The following is a 7,150-nucleotide window of genomic DNA, read 5'->3' on the forward strand; positions in this document are numbered from 1 at the left end:
GTGGCCACAGTGGACGAACTATTGGTTTTATCACCGTGTTTGTTCCAACGAAGACGTGGCTAAAGCCTTGGTGAATGATCTACCAAAAGCTCATATTCTGGTTTCTCAGATGACCCCTATGGAAGGTCTATGTCTGGCTGAGTTTCGAACTAGTGGAATGGATAATGTTGCGGCTGTCGATGCTTTCGCTTTAACGTCTCTTTAGCAAATTGGTTGGGATTTGGTGAAGTGGATTGCTTGCGAGAGCCCACCTCTAAGCAGCGAGACCCAATTCTTTGAGTTTGAATGAAGGGATGGATATGTTTATCCCAATCTTGGTGTCGCTGCGCCAAACGCCTTCCTAACTAATTTTGACTTTGTGAATTACATAGAACACAAAACCAAATAGATTGTTGGGTTGTATAGAGATAAGGAGCACAAAACATGGTGCCAATGCTTGGGCGGAAAGAGGCGCCTCAATTGAGTATTCGATGCAATGGGCCTCTGCCATGCTGATCACGAAGGCCCCTCGACAAGCCTTCTGGTCGAAGATGTTGCCCCCAAAAAGCCATGGGACTCAAGGTCGAAGGGGTAGAGGGAGAAAGGCGACAACAAGGCATGGGGCGAATACCACTGCACATGACTCACGTAAGCGAAAACGCAGTGGCTGGGGTTGTGGTTTCATTGAGTCGGCTGATGTTCAGATTAGAAGGGAGGTTGTGGGCATAGTGGGCAATAGCAAGAAAGTAGTGATCAGATAGACCTGTCGTTTCAGGCAAGTTTGGACCAAAATGGTAGTTTATCTTCTCTTTTTAGATTTTGATTTGCTGCTACTTTATATTTTTGTCTCTAGACCTTTTGCGTTTTATTTCGCATGTTGACGTTTGATTATGTTTTGTTGCTGTAGGCCGCCAGCAGCTTCGATGAAATGGGCAGTAGGTGGAAAGTTGCCGATGTCTCCGATGCCTTTGGTGCGGCCAACACCATGTCGGTGGGTGATGTCTTTGGAAAGAAGCACAAAAAGAGATCCCAGAAGTCTGCAGACTCACCTGTGGATGCTGGGTCGAAAAGGCTGAGGCCATCTTTTGTGGAAGTGGCCACTCCTACTCTCCCTATTTTTGCCCTTGCAACATCCACCAACATTTCTAGCTCTTAGCATCAGGGTATGTCTCAGTTCTGTGCAGAGTCTATTCGCTTGAGTGACAGCTTAGTTCATGGGCAACTATTCGGTCATGGGGAGTTGTTGCTTTGCCCTCAGCCCAAGGAGTATGGTGAGATGTGGGTGTATTCAGGGTTGTGTTTGTCTAGTGAAATGAGCTCCATGAAAGAAGATACTTATCACATTGCTCGTTCTTTAGGGGCCGCTTCGAATTCCTAGGTGATCGTGAATGTAGATCATCGCGCTATTGGTCTACTGCCCGGCAAGGTCACTGTGGATTTCGCTGACGCCTATGTCAGTTCGTTTATTACCCTAGAGGTGGAGAGGAACTCCTAAAGGTGTCAGATTCGTCTCTTGCAGAGGCGGTGAGCTATCATGTTGTCAGTGTAAGTGTTTGAGATTTTTCTCGCATTCGCCGATGCTTCTACTTATTCTTTTGATGATTGCCTAATACTTCACCTTTCAGACCACAGGCCATGCTCCTAGTTTAGGGACTTTAGTAGCAAGGGTAGGCTTATCGTTAGGGCCTTGAAAAGGAACTGGCACACATGGATGATAAAATCTGAGCCCTTGAACAGGAGCTGGAGATGGTGAATAAGCAAGCTGAAGAGGTCGAGACTGCCCGCAAGATTGCTGAAGAGCAGGTCAAGAAGACGCATGAGGATTTTGATGGTTACCATAGGTGAAAGAATGACGAGTGGAAGATCATGGCCGATGCTTAGAAGGTGGCCAATATCCACAAGGAGTTGATCCAAAGTGTGGGCAAGGAGACAGAGATGCCTCGTGACATGCTCGTTGTCGATTTTATGGAGTGGCTGGCTATTAACGGTCACTTACACCAATTATAAACTATCAACATAACCTGCATTTATATTTAATTACATTACCAAACATAGGTATAAGGGTTTAAACTAATAAAGTCCATGAGTTTTGGTGAATCTGTGTTTGCAATAGGGTTTATCCAGAAAACCATCAAGGAGGACCTATTCGTCAAAGGAAATTATGGAATTCCGTCGCGTAAACAACGTGGGAATACTCTAGAAGACTCTAGGAGGTTCTCCACTGAAGTAGACCCTAAGGGGTTACCATGTGGGGTTGGCTGGCTCCACCTGCTAGCCGGCCGGCCTATGGGTCCCACCAGTTAGCCTCCGCTTCGAAAGTCGGTTTCCCACCACCATTGAGATCCAATCTATGCCGTTTATTCAAGTTGGTTTGATCCGAGGGTCTAGAATTGATGCTTTGGCCTATATATATCAGCCCCTACCCCCTCCCTCAGTACATCCTAATGCCCTAATTCATATTCTCCTCGTCAGGATCAGAGCCAGCTATCAAGAGAAGATTAGTCCTCCATAGGATCTAGTCTTGTAAATAATAGTGAGATGGAGAGTGAGGGAAGAGTTTGGAGGAGATGTCAGCTTGTCGGTGCTCTCTCTATGGCTTGTACCTCAGTGGATCCAAGTTCTATCTAAGCTTGCCTTCGAGATTTCTCTAGTAATCAACTTCTAATTCAAGTAATCTTCTTGTTTATATTATTCATCAGGTTCACAACTTGTTTGAGTGCTTTATTCTTTATCCGGGAAGAGTAAGTAGTAATTGTAGTGTAAGCATGGTGCTTAGACTTTGGTTACTTGTGGATGCATCCTGCATTCCAGATCGGTGGTAGCTCACAAGGATGACTCTTATAGCCTCGTTGAATCCTCTGTAGTCCACCTCTTGTTTGTAGGGCAAGTAGGACACGGTTACTACGGGAAGCATCCTCTGCTGGTGTCTTTCCTTAAGTAATGTCCCTAGTTGAATAGTAGAAGACATAGCTTACCCAAGTCAGAACTAGAGAACCTTAGTTTTCCTCTCTATGCTCCTATTTATCTTAACCTTATTGCTACCCCTAGTTAAGTTAGATCATAGTTAGTCTCACATGTTTCCCTATGGATACGATACTTGCAATACTTCTGGGTGAAAGCTACAATGGTATCCATGCACTTGCGGATTTATCTGTGTGCGTTAAATGAACCAACAAGCTTTCTGGCGCCGTTGCCGGGGAAACAGTTGCTAAATTAACTACGAGCCTAGCTTAATCTCTTATCTTTTTTCTTCTATCTTTTATTCTTTTCCTTTTTATCATGAATTCCACTCCTATCTACCTATATGCTGCACCTACAAGTGCACGCCTAGAGCCACCAAAATCTATAGAGCCTATCATTACACTACGTTATGAGCTACGCCCGTGTTTTATAAAACTAATTCGAGATCAATCCTTCTCGGGAGAAGGCAACAAAAACCCATACTCACACCTACAAGAGTTTGAATAGACCTGTGCATGCTTGCGTATCGCTGGCATGTTTGACAAAACCTTAAGATGGGAGTTGTTTCTGTTCTCTTTGACGGGAAGAGCTAAACAATGGTACAGTCAAACCATAGAAAGTCTGCAAGGAGATTGGGAAACGCTATGCGCTAAATTTTGTTTATGTTTCTTTCCCACCTCTAAAGTGGTTAGCCTTCAAAAAGAGGTTCTAAATTTTAGACAACTAGAAGAAGAATCTCTTGGCACATCGTGGGATAGTTTTAATGACCTCATCATCACTAGCCCAGACCTTGCTATTCTAGACCCAATGCTCCTTCAACATTTTTACATGGGTCTTAGCAAGGATTCCATGGAATCTCTTGATGCAGCCTCTAGAGGAGCTTTCCTTCATCTATCTGCTAGTGAAGGAAAGTCTATTTTTGATAAGATTAGTGGAAAAACTCCCTTCACTAGCAATCATAATAAACTCCTCGAGGAAGAGAAGGAATCATCTTCCGAACAAGAAGAGAAAGTTTTGATAGCCAAATCACAACCACTTCAATCCTAAGGTTTAGCTATCAATCCTGAACCATCTATACCCAAAATCCAAATCCTCCAAAGGAAGAAGAAATTCAACTTTTTGAAATTTCTTATGAGGATGATCTTTTTGATGATTTTAGGAAAAGCTTAAACTTTTAGTTCCACAAGAGACCTTCGAGCGAATATAATTCAATTCCTCTCAAGAAGGGATCTCTTAGAAAGCATCCGTATTCCCATGTAGGACATTGGGAAGAATTCAAGGATGACATGTCTAGTGAACCCATAGAAGGTGAGCCAAGTCATTTAGAAGCAATTCCTATCTTCTTCCCTTATATGCCCACATTAGATGTCTCATTGAAAACCATCCTTGACCCCGATGATTCCTCTTATGCTCTTTCTCCTAAAACTCATGATGATCTTAGAAATCCACCAAGACACCCAAAGTATAGGAGTCATGAAGGCCATAAGGATGACTAAGAAGAGCAACAACAATGGCTGGAATGTATTAAGAACTTATATGTCGTTGCTAAAGAATGGATGGATAAGGATGAAGCCTTATGGGTAGAATCCAAACTTGGCTTAGATCCAAACGATGAGCTTAAATCAATCTCTTTAATAAACAAGACTCATCCAAGTTTGGAGGATGCCTTAGATGAGATCAACCCAAGAGCCACCAATCCATGGGAAATCTTGGACAATAAAACATCTAATGAATGTCATAGGCATGGAATGATGGAGACAATGTTTCCGCCTATAGACATTCATGAAGAAACACCCCTAGAGCTTGAAAAGGAAGATGACATCAATGAGCATGGAAGTTATTTCATGAACACCTCATCAAATCCATGCTCACATGAGAAATCTCCTGAATCAATTAGTCTTTCCAACATTGCCACACACGAGATCTTCAACCTCCTCATACTTTCTGTTCATAAAGACTTTGAAAGGGTGGCTATAGATGCATATGTTTATCATAAATATTGCAAATCTCATTGGCATAAATCTTGAGATAGGCACCCAAAGGTTGGTGTTGGAGGGGAATCCACTTCACCAATTAGAAACACAATTCGAAGGTTTCCCAAGGACGAGCTTCTGTCCTAAAACAAGCACTTTTGTAAGATAATATGAGTTTTCACCTTCTGCTATGATACCCTTGTAAAATGAGCATATGTAGCACCCGGTTTTAAGGATAAAACCAGATACACACCATATGTGAGCCCAGGAAGTCAAATCTCACATATAGCTACAAATAAGGGTAATATCAAAAGACAATGCTCAATATATAACATACTTAGTATAAAGGATATAACCTTAGACAGCAAATAGCGGAATGACAACTCCGATCTTTGGGTGAAGACTCCAATTCCACAGGGACAACTGACTGGTTGATCACAAGCCTAGTTCCTCCAAACTCTAGCAATCTGGTACCCATCCGAGATTTTTCCAAAGATTGAAAAAGTAAAACAAGCGTAAGTACATGTCATACTCAACAAATATAACATGGGGGTTCATGAGGCTCAAAAGGCTGACATTGGTTTAACTATGATTAGCTTTTAATGAGTCATCTTTTAGCAATTGGGTGGCAACAAGTTTATCACAAGCCCATAAACACATGATCAGGTAAACATGAATAATGAATAGCATAAACAGTAATCATTAATGAGCATCTTTATCATTAGTATCATCAGTGTTCATCATCTATTCCATAAGGGTTCCAAGGCCGCTTGTGACCGTGAGCACGGCTGATATACTAGTTTTACACTCTGCAGAGGTTGTACACTTTCACTGTGAGTCGTGATTTACCCTTTTGCCCGAGGTGATCAGCCTCTTAACCCACTACCAAGGAAGGTCGGCAGGGTTCACTATGAAGCCTTTCAAAGGTTTGTCTAACAAGTTAGGGCCGCTATGATAAGACCGAAAGGCAGCCAGTCGGCCCCCGGGTACATGTGGTTCCTGGCAAACTCAAGATTTTCTTGGATAGTTGACTCAGTGACCGATACCTCACTTTAGCGGGTGAGTGAGATTTGTGTAAGGAATAAATTACCAGCTGGTTAATAATCGATTCGAATCGCCATCGTTCACTAGATAGTGAACACTTGACTTGAGTTACTTCATCGTAGTAATGTTGATGGAACACTTGGACAGTTATAATGAATATGACATTATGGAAGTTGTTAATGATCATTGGTTATCATTATTTGCTTAATCACGCGATCTTGGTTGTGATGTTGATTTACCGAGGTCTTTCAGGACACTCGGCGGACTACCGGGTTTATATGAGTGAAAGTATGGGTGTGTTCATTTCAGCCCAATAATTTCCCAAAAAGGCATGTAAAGTAAGCAGTAAACTAAATACTTTCATACATACATCCCCCGATGTATATACTCTAGTATCACAGCTACCCGACAGAGATACCCACACTTAAGTACTCTCATAGATACATGATCGAACATGTAAGTATGCGAGCAACCACAACTACTCTCCCCTAGACCGATGGTTGGACGGTCATGCTCTCACAACTCCCACTTATCAGAGCGTAGAGGTATTTTGATCCATACATTACCACCCAAGCGGATGGCATCCATACAATAGACACCCGTCGAAGGATTGATAACAAAATACAAAGAAACCAAAGTGAACCCTCTTGGCAGGCCAAGATCATACAAATCAGAGCCCCTCTTGCGCCATAAAGGTAACCACTAACAAGCTAGTAAAGGTCCTCATACTGAGCTAAAGCCAGAGCCATATAGCCCTCACAGCTGTACTGTAAGTCCTAGATGATCTCTTACAGATAAGTCCTTAGGGAGAGGAATCTAGAGCACCATAAAAACAGCCCATTGCTCTAGCCCCCCTTGTTTCATGTTGCTAAAAAGCATCTTTTAGTGTTTATTGCATATACCATTAGTCAAGTTACAAGATTATGGTTGTAGTTGAGCACTAGCATCATACAATACCCCATAGGTATCAAGGCACAAGGTAACAAAGTACTAGGAAATCCTTAGTGGTAGTCAAGGTAGACACATGCAATATGTGATTGTGCTTTGGACTGAAGTTAAGAGTTAAATACTTATAAGGGCTCTTGCAAAACTACAAGACGAAGGGGTATCAAGCTATATCAACCGTTAGATCTAGATTGGAGGGCCCGGATTAGATCAGAGAGGGAGTTGGGGATTCAGCTGGCCGTAACAGT

Source organism: Miscanthus floridulus, chromosome 14 (genome assembly GCF_019320115.1).
Source record: "Miscanthus floridulus cultivar M001 chromosome 14, ASM1932011v1, whole genome shotgun sequence".
Lineage (NCBI taxonomy): Eukaryota > Viridiplantae > Streptophyta > Magnoliopsida > Poales > Poaceae > Miscanthus > Miscanthus floridulus.